This window comes from Nothobranchius furzeri, chromosome 11, assembly GCF_043380555.1.
Source record: "Nothobranchius furzeri strain GRZ-AD chromosome 11, NfurGRZ-RIMD1, whole genome shotgun sequence".
Lineage (NCBI taxonomy): Eukaryota > Metazoa > Chordata > Actinopteri > Cyprinodontiformes > Nothobranchiidae > Nothobranchius > Nothobranchius furzeri.
In genome coordinates, this window is record NC_091751.1 from 3,805,948 (window position 1) to 3,825,282 (window position 19,335).

Below are 19,335 nucleotides of genomic sequence, written 5' to 3' on the forward strand. Positions count from 1 at the left end.
TACAAGTGTGAAGAAGGAAGGAAAGAGAAGGTAGGGAGAAAGGAAGAAAGAAAATAGTTAATGAGACAGGAAGGAAGAAAGTTAAAAAGTGAATGAGTGGTCCATTTTAAGGTTAATATACTGTATATTGTTATTCAAGGGATTTGCCGTCGTAAATATGAAATGCGAAAGGATAGACCCTAAAATAGATGTCTAAATTCATTTATAGTTGTGTATTCCCTTAAAGGCTTTATCAGCCTGATTTATTTTAGACCAGGAATGTATTTGAAAAGGCTACTGTCCACTTAATCTATGCTACAATTCTTCAAAATGTAGATGTTCTATCATTGCTAGTGTTGGTTTAGTAACATACATCTTCCTGTGTATCCAGCTCTAGTAAAAACATTTAAAGGTGAAGCACCTACTTCTTATCAAGAGTGCCATTTCTTTTTACATGTTATTGTTTGAATTTTGTCTCGTTTCATAAGTTTTGCTCAACATTTAAGGGGAACTGTGTTACCCAGCTATTGTACTATACCTCTGTCCGTCTGCTTATTAAATGGGATAACATGACAAGATTCTATCTACTGGTTTTTTGCTCAAGGGATGATTAGGTGTTGTGAGAAGATTCTGTATGCTACTGAGTCTGTGTTAAATTGCAACTGGACACATACCCACACACAGTTTGTTCATTTGTTCTCAGAGTAAGAATAATGTCTTTTACAATTAAAAAGTTTTTTTTTCTTGATGTCACTGAAAGCTGTGTTAGAAATATATGCAGCTCATTAAAAGGAAAAGTAACTGATGTAACCAAGAGCCTGAACACAGGAGAATAGAGACACCTGCCAAGATAAAGAGCTGGAGGTTTTGCTCCTGATCAGAGTCACTCCCATGGTATAGGCCTGACGATTTACTAGCTTCTCTTACCTTCTCTGCAGACAATGTTTAATATGAGCTTCAAGAGGTCTCTGCCCCTAACGGGGTTTTCTTTCACATAGTAAAAATGCATAATTTTTCTGAATAAGATTAAGAGGCCACCCATAAGATGGAACGTTTGTTATGTATTGTAACCCCAGATTCTATGAATATCCCTTTAAGCAATCGCCTATGGGATTAATTCCATCCCCTAAACCAATCATTGAAGAGCTTTTATGTACGCCCGCCTCCTAGGTGGGTCCTGGCCCCTAAAAATGAGCATAGCTTGTCTCCATAAGTCTTATTAAGCCCAAAGAACCAGCTGGGCCAAGATGCTTAAAGGGCTATGCTAAACTCATAGGATCTAGGGTTACAAAACGTAACCAATGTTCTATTTCGTATAGCCCCACCCTTTAAGCCATCGCCAATTGGATTAAAGGTGGAGCCAGATATAGTCAATGCCACACTGGTTCAGAACCAAACCTGAGCGGACTCAGGTTCCACCTAATAAACCTCTACAGCTGTCGGCGGGCGTAAACATGAGAGAACAGCTGGAGGACATGACGACAGCGTATGATCAGCATATAGCTGATGAGAATCAACCCCAAGGTTGTCTAGCAACTGGTGGGAGAGAAGCTGTCACAATCAAGAGGACACAATGTGACATTGTAAGGACATGTCAAGGAGGGTGTTTAAGAACACAAGGATGACAAAAACGAAACTGCAAGGTTTCTGATAAGAACTTTCAGTGACAGCTGTGGTTAAGCTGAACTGGGCGTATCACCACATTTGTAAGGAGGCTGGTGGACACATCTCTGAGGTAAAACAGGTGGTGAAGACCATGAAGCAGCCATGCATATGTCTGCTACAGACATTCCAGCTCACAATGCAAGAGGAAGAAACTGCCTGATTAGAATGTACTTTTAATCTGACTGGAGTGTGCAAGGCAGATGAAGCATAGACACTTATGATGACGTCACACAGCCAATGTGAAAGACGCTGAGATGACAGAGGTTGCCCTTTGGAACAATCACTGTAGCGAACAAACAGCTGCTGCGAAGTGCACAGCTGAGCTGTGCGAAAGACTTAGGAGTCTGAATGCACGCACTGGGCATAGCAGGTGGGATGCAGCATCTCACTCTGACACGAGGGGAAGAAAAACCCCACCAGAGAAATGGACCTAAAAGAGCTTGTGATGCTCTTTGGGGTAGAACGCTGGGTTTGGGTCAGAGAACGGCTGTACACCCATCATTCTATTTCCTGAGACAAGATGGCAAAATAGAGAGAGAAGTTGGGTCACAAATTCTCTAGGTGGAGAAACGAGGGACTGGGCGGGATTCGATCCCCAGACGCCAAATCTTCCCCCCTCTTTCCACAAGCACGTACTCGTGCTCTCGAGCAGGGTGCCACAAACTTCATATCCATGGACCTACTTGACAATACTACATGGATCCCGCCAACAACACCAAATGTGGCAAGGTGGAGAAATGCGGGCCCGGGTGGAATTCGATCCCCAGACTCACGCACTCTTACCAGTCAGCCAGTGGGACATCCCCTTGGCCAAGTAGCCAGGGTGCATGATTTATCAGGACACTGTGACAGGACACTCACACTGCCACACATGGATCGGCGCCGAGTCCTCTTCCTGCTGCGCAAAAAGTTCATCCAGGATGCTAGAAGGGTTGTCATCTTGGTGGATAAGCTTCGTGTGGACAGCAAACTCTACAAGGAGTGAGGAGTGACAGATTGGTTATATTAGCCCAACATCAGGTCACACATTTAATATTCTTATCAGGATTCCCTGGGTTTGAGCACGTCAGGATTAAATAGCTGCTAAATCTGTGTTCTGGATGATGGGATCACCTGTTCTTCACCACCTCACACCCCTATCACCTTTTCTTTTTAGTTCTTTCTTCTTCTTTAACCTTTATAATTATTTCCTTTCCTCCTTCCTGGGTGGCATTTTGGCAACAGAGGTGCCTATTGGGACCAGTGGGGGAGCTGGCTCCCTGGAGGGCTTAGGCCAACCAGCCAGTCCTCCCCATCCCCACACATTTTTCTCCTCTTGCTCCCTCACATCATCACACAAACATGCCCATAGGACCTTGGGGGGTGGACAAGTCAAGGGGTGCTGGTAAGGACCCCATTTCTGCATTTTATTTGCACCTTAAACACTTCCACCAACAACATTCCATGCAAACACACACTTAGGGCCTTGGGAGTGAGCACATTCAACAGCATTTGGCAGGGGGATTTCTCAGCCTCATCCCAAGTGCCGGTGCCCACTTCCAATTTTAAACTGTACTTAGACACAGAGGGCTGTGGGTGCAAGTGGGGTGGTGTGGTAGCATCAGCTGGCATAGGCCAGACGATGCCCGCACTGCCCGCTCACCACAGCCATGGAATACACCTCATCAATACACACTAACACTATATTGGATGAGGCGGAGGGAGACTAGGGGTCTTAGCACACCTCTGTTGTCCCTTGGCTTCCTGGGGCTGGAGGCTAGGATGGAGATCTGGCCGTCTGGTTGGGGTCTGGGGTGGTGGGTTGCTTTGCTCGGCATTGGGCGGGGGAGCCTGCTCATCAGTACCCCAGCAGGAAGGGTCGAACTCTGGGAACCGGTGATGGTTGCAGCCCATGTGCAGCAGTACCGGCACCAGAGTGAATAGGGTGTGTATGGAGAGCATGAGTGGGTGTCCAGCGTGCATTTTTGTAAGTCTTTGGTTGTATGTGCATGTGTGAGCATGAGGGAGGGAGTGTGTGACTGTGTCTGTGTATGACTGTATATGTCAGGTGGGGTCTTGGACTCCACCCCTCTCCTCGGACTTCTTTTGATGCTATACATCTTCATCTCCCATCCTCCTGCCACACTTGGTGTGGAGTGCGGTGCCTTGGTCTACCTGAGTGTTCGTGGCTCCCGGGTCAGGGAGTTTAAGATTTTTGGCATCTGCCTGATCAATCCCGGTGGCTGCCTGTTGGGATCTGAGTCCCTGGGCTCTGCTGGGTCCCCGGCGGGGCTGTTCACCCCTGGGTCTCGGGTCGCTGGGTTCTGGGCTCGGCCGGCTTGGGGGTGGGAGGCTGTGGGCTTGCCGCTGGTATCTCCCGGGGCTCTGCTGGCTGCTGGTTATGGCCCCTCGTAGCAATCCTCTGTGCCTCTCGAGGGGGCAGGGGCTTGTCTGGTTGCAGTCTCCCTGGTGTTACTGCGCTTCAGGGAGATCCCTGGAACTCTGGGACTTGGAGCTCCCTCCATCTCCTACACATCTTTGGGGGGCAGATCTATGGTCCCTCACACTCTCTATTGGATGCTCCTATAGAGAAACCTTACATTAACAAGCGCAGGTACACACACAGGTGCTCACATGGTGCTCTCATAAGCATGGACTTGGGCACGTTCAACACGTCTTAAGGCTGTGGTTGGCACTAAATGCACTATGATTTATTATCATGATTGTTCAGTAAAACAATGTTGATTTTATATTTCCTCATCAAGTTGACACAGTGAGCTCGCTCCTGTTGTATTGTTTTTCTCTTTCTGCAGGTCTAGAAGCAGACTCTTGTTCATCACTCTTTATTCCCCCCCCGTCTCTTCCTTTGTCTTTCACCTCTGTCTCCGTGTCTGTTCGGAATTAAAAAGCATTCAAAATCAATAGTATCAGATGTGACATTAAAAGCAGAAGCTTTGATGGTCCACCTGAGAGTAAATCTGTAAGGTTTGTCACCAGCATTCAGACATTAATTCTGTTTGCTTCACAGCCAGACAGGACACGGGGGGGGGGGGGGGGGGGGGGGGGGGATACGCAGAGGAGTTCAGCGGCGATCGACAAAGGGAGAAGACAGATCATGCTTGATCACTCCTGATTGCCCCACCGGCTTGTTTTGGGTCCCAGTGCTGAACCTCTGCTAGATTGAAAGAACTGATCCACATTTGTGCCTGAACATCTTGTCAAGAGTGTGACTTCTCATTTTCCGCTTCAGCATGTGTAACAGAAAACCTGTTGTAATCCATCAGTGACAGGCAGGGTTGAGGATTACAGGGTTATGCTGTAAGCACTGCTGCTTTGTTTTAAGATATTAATGATTTTTAACACAATATTTAAAATACAGTATTAGAATGAAACGTTATTTAAAATAATCTTTTGTAAAATTTTAAGTAAGTATTTAGTGTTTATGTGATTAAATACAATAACAACACTAATAACAAGGTAAAAGGTTGGTTTTGGTAGACATCCAGAAGAGCCAAAGACAAGCGGTTGGCACTTTTATGGGGATTTATGGGAGGGCCAGACCCACAACTTTGTATGCTTTCTGCTCGCGACATCAGGTGTAACAGTAATGTACAGCAGGACAAAGTCTTTATCAAAACTTTATTGCATTTCAACAAACAGTAAACTAGTGGTGTGTCAGTTGTATACACTATACAATACACACTAACAGTGTGTATTTAACATACCTGAATTGCAGAGTACAAAAATGAAATACATTTTAGCGGACCTGCTTCAAAACATTAGGGTACCACAGTTTGAAAGTGCCTTAACAATGGCAGTTAAACAAAACAGACTTTTTAAAAGGGACAAGTGCAAGACCTTACCAACAGCTGAGCAAAGCCAGAACTGAAGTCTCGTATCTATTACAGGAACAACTATGCATATTTTGGCAAGTATCAGATTTCAACACCATGACTTACATTTGCATTACACCTTCCCAAAGCCATAGCTGATGGATTTGAGAGCCATCATCAAGTCCTGGTGGAATGTTGTATATGTCTGGTAGTGACCAGGAAGCTCCAATGTGTACAAGCAGGTGTGAGCCACTGGGTAGATTGAGCGTACAACCTTGACATAGAGTTTACTCATTGGCTGCTCCCACCCAACCCAGAACCTCATGAGGTCACAGAGTACATCTGTACAGCAGGACAAATGCTACAGAAGACAGCATTAAAAGTGTGTGAGACCTCAACAGTAATTAGACTTGTATTACAAATGTGGAAACATTCAATCAATAATAACGGTCAATCTACAAGCTTACAATGTGATGTGCAATTTTATTAAGCGAGCTTGTAGGTCTGCCATGTTCACCTAAATTTAGCAACATAATTTTAATTTCATATGTCATCACACACACACACACACACACACACACACACACCAAGATGATAATCAAAATGCAATGCATGAGGAAAGATGAGCCCGTTACCTTCCTCTATGAATTTCCTCAAAAATCCTGTGACTGTACTGATGTTATCCACTGGAACAGGGTCGTCCTCCTCATCACTATCACATGTAGGCTGTGGCCAGCGAATGCTCTCAATTATGGTCTACAGGATATCAGAAAAGGGTTTGATGTTAAATTTCAGAATGTGATTGTGTAAAATAAGTTCTATATTTAGATAGTCAGCTGTAACGTGAGGAAGTATGGGTTCTGTGCCAAAGGTCGTATTTGCCCGGCTGGGTCAAAGCTGGGTCACGTAGCACCTTCACCCACAGATTAAGACCTAAGGACTCCACAACAGCTGAACACCTGCGCTCCAGAAGAAGGACTTCACACACAGTCTAGTCATAATAAAACAGAGTCTTAAGCTTCTGTATTTTATTAATGCTAAATAATCATTTGATCACTTTGCTCATTATAAATGTATTTTAATCAAATGAATGATTGTTATGCTTTGGGTAATCATAATGAACTATAATGAATCAGTATACTTAATTAAATAATGTTTTTGAAGATGTTTAGCGATGACCTTCACACCTGCTCATACAGGTCCAGATCCACAGTAACTTCAAAACACATTTGCTCTGACGCACAACAAGTTTGCTTTGGGAAGAGAAGTGGTTTCGGTAAGGAGGCAGAACAAAGAGAGCTGAAGTGCGGAACGAACGCCACGGGGAAAGGCTCCTGTTCTCCCACCACGCTATTTCTGTCAAGCCAGACAGAATAGCTGAAATGCAACCCGCTAACGCAGACTCGTCCCAGAGTCTTTTGATTTCTGAGTTAATTTAAACATGAGAAAGCGCATCTGCCGAAACGCTAAAGCAACGTATACCAAGGTCAACTCTGGACTGGACTGTCGCACACCTTCGTCTTCTCTGTCAGCCAAGGTGTCATCTGGAGAACACATCCTCCTTCGACGTCTGTATCTAAAAGAGGGTCCTAAGTGCGGTGAGGCAGAACACGACCAGATAGCGTTCTGATGCTGTTTTTCTAATAAGAACTGAAGTTTAATTGCAAAACATCATTTTTCACTCAGTTCACCTTCCCTCTCCCTGAAGCAATCTCAGACACCTGCATGCACGCATTCATAATTCCATCATCCTCAATCTTAGCACATCCAACACAAGGTCTATTTGAGCAAGCTTCAATTATCAACTGTTAAAGATTGTCCAAAAAGGTTGCCAATGTGGATCGTTTTTCCTATGATTGTCATTTCAAATCGTTAGTTTAAATTGAAGGAATAAATCTCTTAAAATTCAAACTTGCCTTTTCATTGAACTGAAACACAGACAAACGGATATGATCGTCAGTTTATCGATGAAAACAACCTTTGAGTCTTCTTATCTCTCCAACATTTGGTTATTAATTTGTTAAAATTAATATTCCAGATTATTATGTAGAATGGTTCTGTTACAAGCCATCTTCCCAAACTAGCTGACTCTTTAATAAACACTACGTCTCAGGGTTGACTTGTACTTCTATTTATGCGTGAGCGTGATTATCCAGTTGACCTGCACACTAATATGAACTGATCAGCGATCATCATTAACCTAGATTTAGATCCTGGCACACACACTTCTAACACCTCAAAGGAAGACTCTGTTCGAACCCAAGCACACCTCAGTCACCTGCAGCTTATACTATGCCCAGGTTAAAGACTCTAAGCTAATCCCTCTTGGAGTGGGATTAAAGTAACCAGCACCTCACCTTTCTGCGGATACGCGACACCAAGGAGACCCCAGGCAGGAGATCCGTTTTAAAGCTCCTTATAAAAAGGAACAAAAGTTTAATTTTAGATGATGAAGAAAAAATATTCCAAATTCCCGACGCAGCGGGTCAAAAACACCGAACAGGTACAGACTCTCTCAGAACTCCCCCAGAACTCCTCAAAAAAAGCCAAAAGCCCCGAACCAACTGGGCCCCCCTCTTTTATCGCTTCACTACACCCTCCTTCTGCCCCATCTTCGTCTCCATGACAACTCCCGCCTCGGAAGCATTCTCCGGCCTTGAGACTCCTCCCAGCTCCCTTCTTCTTTGTGGGTCATCAGTCAGATGGGGGAGGTCTCCCCCCCTTCCTTCCTCTTCTCCAGCTCAGATCAAAGGACGTCAACCATAAACAATTTCCAGACATGGGTGTCCCTGAAACTCTTATCACATCCTGGACCACTCCATAAAAGTCAGTAAAAGGCTAAAACTACAACATATATTTGCCATGAATAGGAGATTAGTGAAACACACTCATTATTTATGACATCAGGAGATCAGGAGTCAAGTCACACACACACATTTTACACACAGACCTTTTTCTGAACCCTGTAGCCTGGTTTCATTAACACACAGATTGAGATGTAATTCAGAACTGCTTTTATATGATAAGATGACCCTCTTAGGGAAACGTTCAGATCACTTACAACTCCATAGACTATACGTTCATGTGATGTTTCAGCCTGATTGGACCTTGTTTTTACACAAATGGACCCAGAAATATGTGAAATTGTGCTTTGTGAAACATAATTCTGGGTGCCATTTAAAGACCATAAGAGCTTATGACTCCATTCCTTTTTGTGGTAGTAGGGGCTCTTAATTGGAGCATTTTAAAACCAACATGACCTCTCTAGGATATTCAGAAGCCAAGTTATAAGCCCACAAATGTGTGTTACGAACTACGCCTTTAAAGAAGAAGTGATCCAATGACCTTTGTGACAACATTTGGCCCCCTAAGGAATGTGCTATCATCATGAAACACATGATTCATTTACAACTCAATAGATTCTACCTTCCTGTGATGTTTCAGCCTGATTGAAGCTTTTTTCAGAGAACTGGACCCATAATAATGTGAAATTGTGCTTGGTGCAACATAGGTCTGGGTGCCATTTAAAAACTGTACATCCTATCAACTCCATTCCTTCTGTTCTAGATACAAACCATTCGTTGGAGTATTTTAAAACCAGCCTGACCTCTCTAGGATATTCAGAAGCCAAGTTATAAGCCCACAAAGGTGTAACCAGACACCTGACTATATCTGCTTGGACATGCGTCCCGTAAGGGCCCTCGAAAAGGTCCGACGGCATCGATTTCGACGTGCGTCGATGAGATGGTAGCCGGAATGCACCACCCCAAATTTCGTGCGGCTACGCCAAACCGAATTCAAACGGCGGCCCAAAAGTGTGAAAATTTAGCTCAGGCTTCATTTGCGGCCTTCTGCCACTTGAGCCCCTTTTTGGCCGCCGTTCGGCCCACGTTGGTCCGAGGCGCACGAAAATTCTTTTGGTGCATCTCAGCACTGGTCCAAACCACAGATTTCGAATTTGTGCCGGTCGCATCGTGTTAAGCGTCCCTTTGGGGCCGGAGGGCAGTTTTCCCTCCATTTCTGCCATGTGCTCGGCAAAGTGGCATTTCTCAACGGATTTTCACCAAACAAACATCAATTTGGCATGCCGCCGTCACCCCGATCTAGCCCAGGCAGTTTGGTAGCCGTAGCTCGTTGTTCCGGTGCTGTTCTGGGTCAGAGGTCAGAGAAAATGATGGATTTGGGCTGTTTTGGGGCTGAAAAACAGGGTTCTCCTCAACCTAGAGACTTGAAACTGAGAATGTTTCTTTAAATAGCTGACATCTACAACATATGCAGTTTTCAAGTTGCTGGCTTATTCAGAAGGGTCAAGGTTCACAGCCTCTTGGTACAAGCAGAGAAAATGATGGATTTGGGCTGTTTTGGAGCTGAAAAACAGGGTTCTGCTCAACCTAAAGACTTGAAACTTGCACTGTTTCCTTAAATAGCTGACAGCTACCACATAAGTCGATTTCGTGCCGATCGCATCGTGTTAAGCGTCCGTTTGGGGCCGGAGGGCAGTTTTCCTTCCCATTTTTGCCATGTGCTCGGCAAAGTGGCATTTCTAAACCGATTTTAACAAAACAGACATCAATTTGGCATGCCGCCGTCACCCCGAGCTAGCCCAGGCAGTTTGGTAGCCGTAGCTTGTTGTTTTGGTGCTGTTCTGAACCCTAGGTCACCAGAGGTCACGCTCTTTTTTGGCCACAGCTCCTCAAGGGAACGCCCGATCCGTCCCGTTTTTGGAGAGGTGGTCCCCGTGGTGCCAAGCAATCATAATCTGCTGTCAAAAATGAAAAAAAAAAGGTCGTATCTGAGTTTGGCCAAAAAATGCCCTCTTAGACGTAACGCCTGAAAGAGGACTTGTGTTTTGCTGTTGAAAAGTGGAAAAAAAAAAGTTCTGCTGGCGCCAGCGGCGCCATCTTCGGATATGTGGTTCGTGGGCCAAACACGAGTCCACCCGAGGTGGTTCGATGTCAAAATATTTTGTGGTTCCGGAGATATAGCCCCCCAAAAAGCGCGATTTTTGCAGATTTGCAATGGCGCAATTCTAGCGCCGTGAGGGCTATCGAAAAGGCGAGTAGATTTTTGCGCTCGTACCGGACTTCCAAACCAGAGAGTGAAAAATTTTTTCGACTGCGCCCCCTAGTGGCCGAACTTGGTCAGTGAGTGACGTAGCGTGACGCAGCTAAAATATTATGATTCGGCAAGTCCTTATGTACAACATATGTGAATTTCATGTCCCTACGTGGAATTTAACTATTTTTAATTAATTAAAAGCAACCAGCAAAACCCTAGGCCCGAAACCACGATTTTTAGACCCTTTTTGGCCGCCGTTCGGCCATCGTTGATCCGAGGCGCCCGAAAACTCTTCTGGTGCATCCCAGCACTGGCCCGAACCATAGATTTCGAATTCGTGCCGGTCGCATCGTGCTAAGCGTCCGTTTGGAGCCGGAGGGCAGTTTTCCCTCCTTTTTCCCGCCTTTTCTGCCATGTGCTCGGCAAAGTGGCATTTCTCAACCGATTTTCACCAAACAAACGTCGATTTGGCATGCAGCCGTCACCCAGAGCTAGCTCAGGCAGTTTGGTAGCCGTAGCTCGTTGTTCTGGTGCTGTTCTGGGTCAGAGGTCAGAAAAGATGATGGATTTCAGCTGAAAACAGGGTTCTCTTCAACCTCCAGGCTTGATACTGATACTGTGTGCTCCTTGACCTCACAGGTCCATCATGTGTTAATTTCAGACAGATTGGAGCTTGTATCACAGATATGCAACCAGAAATATGTGAAATTGTGCTTGGTGCGACATATCTCTGGGTGCCATTTAAAAACCATAGGTGCTAATGACTCCATTCCTTCTGCTGGTGATAGGGGCTGGTAAGCAGAGTAATTTAAAACCAACCTGACCTCTCTAGGACATTCAGAAGCCAAGTTATGAGCCTCCAAAGGTGTATCCTGACATTTGTCTTTAAGGCAGAAGTGATCCGGTGACCTTTGTGACATCATCTGACCCCCTTAGGAATGTGCTATCATCATGAAATGTACAGATAACTTACAAGTCAACAGATTCTACCTTCCCGTTGTGTTTCAGCCAGATTGGACCTTGTTTTCACACAAAAGGAACCAACATTATGTGAAAATGTGCTTTGTGCGACATATTTCAGGGTGCCATTTAAAAACCATAGGTGCTAATGACTCCATTCCTTCTACTGGTGATAGGGGCTGGTAAGCAGAGTATTTTAAAACAAACCTGACCTCTCTAGGACCTTCAGAAGCCAAGTTATGAGCCTCCAAAGGTGTATCCGGACATTTGTCTTTAAGGCAGAAGTGATCCGGTGAGCTTTGTGACATCATCTGACCCCCTTAGGAATGTGCTATCATCATGAAAAGTTCATATCACTTACAACTCATTTGATTCTACCTTCCTGGCATGTTTCAGCCTGATTGGACCTTGTTTTCACACAAAAGGAACCAACATTATGTGAAAATGTGCTTTGTGCGACATATTTCAGGGTGCCATTTAAAAACCATAGGTGCTAATGACTCCATTCCTTCTGCTGGTGATAGGGGCTGGTAAGCAGAGTATTTTAAAACAAACCTGACCTCTCTAGGACCTTCAGAAGCCAAGTTATGAGCCTCCAAAGGTGTATCCGGACATTTGTCTTTAAGGCAGAAGTGATCCGGTGAGCTTTGTGACATCATCTGACCCCCTTAGGAATGTGCTATCATCATGAAAAGTTCATATCACTTACAACTCATTTGATTCTACCTTCCTGGCATGTTTCAGCCTGATTGGACCTTGTTTTCACACAAAAGGAACCAACATTATGTGAAAATGTGCTTTGTGCGACATATTTCAGGGTGCTGTTTAAAAACCATAAGTGCTAATGACTCAATTCCTTCTGTTCCAGATAGAGACCATTAATTGGAGTATTTTAAAACAAACCTTACCTCTCTAGGACATTCAGAAGCCAAGTTATGAGCCTCCAAAGGTGTATCCAGACATGTGTCTTTATGTGACACCATGCCCGGTGACCTTTGGGCCAAGGTTTGACCCCCTTAGGAAGGTGCTATCATCATGAAAAGTTCATATCACTTACAACTCATTGGATTCTACCTTCCTGGCATGTTTCAGCCTGATTGGACCTTGTTTTCACACAAATGGAACCAAAATTATGTGAAATTGTGCTTTGTGCGACATAATTCTGGGGGCCACTTAAAAACCATAAGTGATAATGACTCCATTCCTTCTGCTGGTGATAGGGGCTGGTAAGCAGAGTATTTTAAAACAAACCTGACCTCTCTAAGACATTCAGAAGCCAAGTTATGAGCCTCCAAAGCTGTTTTTGGAAACCGTCCTTCAAGTCACACCAGGCCTGGTGACCTTTGTGACATCATCTGACCCCCTTAGGAATGTGCTATCATCATGAAACGTGCAGATCACTTACAACTCAATAGATTCTACCTTCATGTTATGTTTCAGCCTGATTGGACCTTGTTTTCACACAAATGTAAACAGAACAATGTGAGATTTTGAATGTACAACCACTTTATTACAGCTGCCATTTAAAAATTATACATTCTTTGGACGCCATTTATGGATTGTAAGTAGCACACCATTATTTTGAGTACAATAAAACAGACCTGACTTCTCACTAAGGTGTCACATTCAATTTCTCACCTTGTGATGTACACGACTGCAGCCAGGAGCACAGATGCTGCATGAGCAGCTGAACAAACTCTTGTGCCAGCTGACAAAGACGAGTCCAATAGAGGTTCTGGTCAGCAGGGAGCTGCTCCTGTGTACTGTCCCAGTCAGAACTTATTTCCACGGCTTTGGATCGCTACAATGTCACACACACACACACACACACACACACACACACACACACACACACACACACACACACACACACACACACACACACACACACACACGAGAGGATATGGAGGAGGCTGGTTTGGACTTAGAGAGACATGACTCCTTTCATGACATGTGGACGGATTTGAAGGAAAAATGTTTACTCCGCTTGGGAGTCACCGTGTTTCTGCAGCCAGTTGAGTCCTGTAACAAGAGGAGACTGTTTGAGACACTGTGCTTGAGCTTTGCCTGTTAAACAAGTGCAATCAGCCTCATATTTGGACAAGTGTCATCTGTGGCACACCTGAAAGTGCAGTACAAATTTGAAGCCAATCGAACAAAAAAAATTCCAACCTATTGCCCCTTTAATTTTTTAGCTCCGGTCACTTTAAAATCATTTTCTTCTAAACCGTAGGTGCTGAAATGACCGTTCCAGTTAAAAAGGATTCATTTTTAGTCCCCCCAAAGACACATCCTAGTTTTACAGCTGTTGCATTACCTCTAGGGCAGTCTAGCTGACCTCTGCACGCCAAGATGATCCTTCCCATTAGGTTTGGCTGGCTGGAGGAGGTGAAGTCATCCAAAGTGTGTTACTGTGGACCCAAAGAGGAGCTTTTAGTTGTTTGTTTGCACAAGCATCAGCTGAGGCTTAGCTTTTAAATAGATTTGAGCCAACACTCACCTGAGATGCTGCACGATTAGCATCAAGGTTTAATGGGTTAACTGGTGCAGAGCTTCCTCTCCCAGTCCTCCCAGTCTTCCAGCAGGTCCATCCATGTTTCACGGGGTTTAATCCTTAAAGGATGCTTCTGATCTCCTACTCAGGTGTGACAGTCATGCAGTGGTGATGGTTTTACCCCGTGTCTGTGCTGTGTTTTGGTCACGTGAACTCCTGCGCAAAGCTGCTGTCACAGACGCGCGTTTAGCTGAGCCTGGGGAGCAATCAGATCGTTCCAAATGATTGTGCAGTGTCCAGGAGCCTTCTGTCCATCAACACATGTGTAGATTTCAATGATCATACCACTAGACTATCTGCTAATGGCTTGCTGTCTGCGCAAAGCTCACCACCATCTCCGTGCACACAGGTGGTTCACGCTTGGCTCCGTCCTCTTGTCGTGTCCCGTTTAATGAGCGCAGGTGAGCAGCATTTCCCGTCACATCCGCGCTGTTGTTGTGTGCTCCCAGCTGACATCCGTGTCCCGTTCAATTGGCTCAGTTGTCGCGCGCTTCTCAGCTCCGCCCAGTCACCGGCATTGACTCAGTTGTCGCGCGCTTTGTGGTTATCTCCGCCCAGTCACCAGCACCAGACCTCTTTCTTAGAGTTCATCTACAGGTAAGCATCGTGTCCACGTTTCTCTGTAATAACTAAATGGTTTAAAGTGCAATTTTAGTGTGAACAGTGAATAGAACATGTGCATGAAGTTGTCATTTTGTAGTTTTTGGCATGTTAAAGTTGTATTTCCTTGCAGTAAGCTCAACAGAGTGGCAAAATCCACCTTTTCTCACCATGAAATGAGTGCAAATCAATCTCATTTAATAAATGGGAAGACTTTAGCAGCACAACACACAGATAAACTACAGGTTGTATATATATAAATGACTACAATGCATAACATGTCCAAAAGTGTTTGAAGCTTTTAATAAGCTGTGCTGGAAGTTCTCTTGAAGCAAAGGTTTTTAGCCACTAGAGGGTGTCATTTTGTAGTCTTTGTCATGTTAAAGTTGTAGTTCCTTGCAGTAAGCTCAACAGGTTAGCTGTTACACTGTGTTATTACATTTATGACAGCTTGACATGAGCACACACCAGTGTTTACACAGGATTTGGTGTGGAACAAAGCATTTACTGGACAAGGAGACTTCTGTGACTTTGTGTAGCTTCACACTAGGGTCAAAAATAAACACTTTCTTCTATTTCCCGTCCTTAGACACACTGACCTCGTCGTCACACTGACCTCGTCGTTACAATGGTATCCCAGTACGTCAACTGCCCCATGTGTGGCCGCCCGTTTGCGGCGCTGCCACACCACCTGAAGAGATCACACCACGTTGCCAACCCAGAAGAGCGTCAGCTTCTCCTGAAGTTGGCCAACAAACGTGTGTTTTACAGGTACGAGCCCTGCCCCGTCTCTGGCTGCCGGTACCGGTCGTCCAGGGGCGACCAACACCTGGAGACGTGCCACCCGGAGCTAACCAAGGAGCAGCTGGACTGGGCTGTTCTGTGTGTCCAGAAGAGGGTGACCGTCCGCCAGCTGGCAGACCTCAGGGCCATGGCACCTCATCCTCCAATGGTCAGCCACTTGGACCAGGAGGAGGACGAGGAACTGGACGCCTGGTCCGACGAGGAGGCGGAACCGCAGGCCAGCTGCCGGGGCTGCAACACCCTCGTACGCAAATACGAGGGTGTCAAGCGGCAGCTGGACAACCTGCGGAAGACCTTCCGCCTCTACCGCCGGAAGGTCTCCAGGTTCGAGCGGAGGACTGGGAAAGTGAGTGACACATGCTTATAAATTCTATTTAACTCATGAAATAATACTCAGCAAGCACGTGATCAAGTTGCTACTTTAAACCACGTGTTTTATCATTGAATTTTTTCTGATGTACAGCACTTTGTGCTGTCTCTGACTGCTGTAAATGTGCTACATTTATAAAGTGGACAGTGACATTGACATGTAATAACCATTTTGTTTCTTTTTCTTTTCTTTTTTTTAAAGAAAATAACCAAAAACCTCCCTGTACCGGAGGAGGAGGTTCGTCCCTCCACCTCCCGTGGACCACAGCAGCGGCCGGGAGGACGTCCTCACGCGGCCGGGAGACGCCCGCCCTCCATGCGGGCCGGAGAACCGCGGTCCGGGCGTACTCGGCAGAGGGAGGTCCGAAGAAGCGTGGCCACACCTTCCTCGCCTGCGTCGTCGGCACCCTCCTCCGCTTCGCCGCCACCCTCCCGCCCATCACCACTACCCTCCCGCCAGTCACCATTGACCTCCCGCCAATCCCATCCACGCCCGTCCTCCAAGCGTGCCGGAGAACCGCGGCCCGGGCGGATTCGAGAGGCCAGAGTGAAACCCTTCGGGCCATCGCCCCTTTCCTCGCCGGCGTCGTCGTCTTCGTCAGCATCCTCCTCCCCATCGCCACCACCCTCCCGCCGATCGCCACCACCCTCCCGCCGATCACCATCGCCCTGCGACCCCTCACCGTCACCACCGACAGCGAGCCTGCGGTTGTCCCCAACACCCTCCCCACCATCATCTCCACCACCACCACCGTCCCGCCGCCCATCCAAGGTGAAGACACCCCCGGTCGCCGCGAGTCAATCCAGCGTGGTCCCCTCCTCTGGCCGGAGGCAAGAAGCAGACTCTCCTCCGCCCAAGAAGAGGGCACGTAAAACCCACCACACAGGTGGCCGCCCGCCACCGGAGGAGTCCCCCGAGCCGTCCCCCAAGGAGTCCCGGCCGCCGAGAAAGAAGACGTCTCGCCGGAACCCCGCCTCGCTTCTGTCTGGCTTCTCCCCGCGGATGGGTTAGTTTTTCATATGTCTGTTTACCTCACGTCTTGATGAATGTTCTTCCCAAGGATTCATTAACTGCTATGTGAACATTTCTCCACAGAAGAGTTCCTGGACAACTACCGGGCTTTCCTTCGAGGCACACATAAGTCCACTAAACAAATGGACAATGTGGCCTCCAAGGTGATGCACGTCAGGAGGTTCCTGAATTTCATGGCGGTGGGGGCCGACCGTCTGTGGGATTGGAGCTTCCTGACGCGGACGGGGCGCATTGCGGAGTATGTGTACATCACCTGCAGTTAGCCAAAATCACAAAGAAAAACATAAGTGTTGAGCTATTTCTATTGTGTTCTCTTCAGGTGGGCCGGTCACCTAAAGAGGTGCGGCAATAAGGTCACCACCATCACCTTCTACCTTAGGAATGTGTATTCATTCCTAAGGTATTTCAAGGAGACGCCGCCACCTCATTGCCGGCTCAAGGGGGCCCAGGTCACGGCAGTGCTGCGGGCAGTCCTTCAATGTATCTCTCCACTCCTGAGAGATGTCAGCGTACACCAAATGAGGGTCAAGGAGGCCAAACAGCTGTGGGTCGTCTCGGTGGCCGACCTCAAGCTCTGCCGGCAGCGCTGCCGGGACACCATCCCTGAGCTGCTGGGTAAGAATCGTTGATGTTTATGCTTTGGAGGATGTAACGATAGGTGACGGGTTCTGTCGAGTGGAGATGTTAAACGGAGCTCACTTGTGTTTGATCTTCACAGAACTGCTGGAGGCCCAACCCACCAACGTCAAGTTTCGTTACCGGTTCTTTGGCTACTTGGCGGCATTCATCGCCTCCATATACGGTCACAGGACGGGCGTCATCACCAATATGACCGTCACGGAGGTGATGAATGCCCGCAAAAATGCCAAGGAGGGCAGCCCCGGTTTTGTCGTCAACGTGAGTAGAAAAACACTCCTTTGTCTTTGCTTTGGGCTTTGTTTCTCGCAAGTTTAATGCAAAGGTGTCCTCTGTTGCAGATTGCGGAACACAAGACCAATAGGTTTTTTGGATACGCCCAGGTCTTCCTCCATCCAGAGGAGTTCTCCTGGATGGAGAGGTGGCTGGCCGTAAGAAGGCAGCTGAAGGCCCAGGGAGACTTGTTCTTCTTTGGGGCAACGGCGCAGCCAAACAAAAACTTGGTGCGGTATATGCAGGCGGCGTGGGAGGAGATGGGGCTCTCGGGGAAGCTCACATTTACTGACCCGCGGACCGCCATAGCGTCACATGTGAGTTGTTTACTGGCATTGACGGGTCACTCTTTATGTCGCACTGTGTGTAGAACAGCTCTTAAAGAACCCCAGCTAACAAGTTCTTTGCTGGACTAAAGACAAAAATACTCACTGCATTTTCATACGTCTCTTCTTTGCTTCACGGCTTCAGGCAAAGGAAAGGCAGGTCCGGGAAATGATCTCGGCGGCCATGTGCCACGACGTCCGGATGGCGGACAAATTCTACGCCGTCGTCCTGGACCCGGGAAAGTGTGCCGCCTTGCGGGGCATGTTTGAACAGGCCACGGACACCCAGGAGGACCCGGCTCCTTCCAATGTGTCCTTGGAGTCCCGGACGGATCCAGGAACAGAGGACACCTCCGGCCTGACTGACCTCCCTCCGGCGAGGAAGGCTTTGCGGCGGCGGCGCCGGGATACGAGTGGCAGCAGCACACAGGAGTCAGAAGGGCACGTGAGCTACCGGGAGAGCGGTAGCTCCGAGTCTCCGGAGGACGAAGGAGAACACGACCCTTCTGGTGTAAGTTCATTCGCACTCTGAACGGATGTGCGTTGTTGAGCGCTGTGACACTTCCTCACAGCTTTATGACGATTGCATTATTTGTTCTTTCTCCAGCAAAGCACACCTGTCAGAGGCTCCCAGCCGGACCCCACCGCCCCAAGCTGCCGGTGGAACCTCCTCCATTTGCTTTGAGTTCTTTCATTCGCCGTTGTTTAACTGAACCTGGCCTCGGTTGTCCTACACTGTCACCCTCCGACACAGCTTCACGACGATTGCATTGTGTGTTTTTTTCTCCAGACAAGCACACCTGTCAGAGGCTCCCAGCCGGACCCCACCGCCCCACAGCTGCCGGTGGAACCTCCTCCATTTGCTGTGAGTTTCTTCAGTCGCCGTTGTTTAACTGAACCTGGCCTCGGTTGTCCTACGCTGTCACCCTCCGACACAGCTTCACGACGATTGCATTATGTGTTTTTTCTCCAGACAAGCACACCTGTCAGAGGCTCCCAGCCGGACCCCACCGCCCCACAGCTGCCGGTGGAACCTCCTCCATTTGCTGTGAGTTTCTTCAGTCGCCGTTGTTTAACTGAACCTGGCCTCGGTTGTCCTACGCTGTCACCCTCTGACACAGCTTCACGATGATTGCATTATGTGTTTTTTCTCCAGACAAGCACACCTGTCAGAGGCTCGCAGCCGGACCCCACCGCCCCACAGCTGCCAGTGAATCCTTCTGAGGTGAGTTCTTTCAGTCGCCATTGCAGACATGATCCTGATGA

The 19,335-nt window shown here is 47.2% G+C and overlaps 1 long non-coding RNA gene across 1 annotated transcript; it reads right to left on the bottom strand.

The window, feature by feature from the left end:
- Positions 1–2,268: 2,268 nt before the first annotated feature.
- On the bottom strand, positions 2,269–8,002 carry LOC129160174 (uncharacterized). The gene is made up of 3 exons (XR_008561116.2): positions 7,814–8,002; positions 6,092–6,212; positions 2,269–2,616 (listed from the first exon to the last, which is right to left on the bottom strand). It is a non-coding gene; the product is annotated as an uncharacterized lncRNA (long non-coding RNA).
- Positions 8,003–19,335: the final 11,333 nt, after the last annotated feature.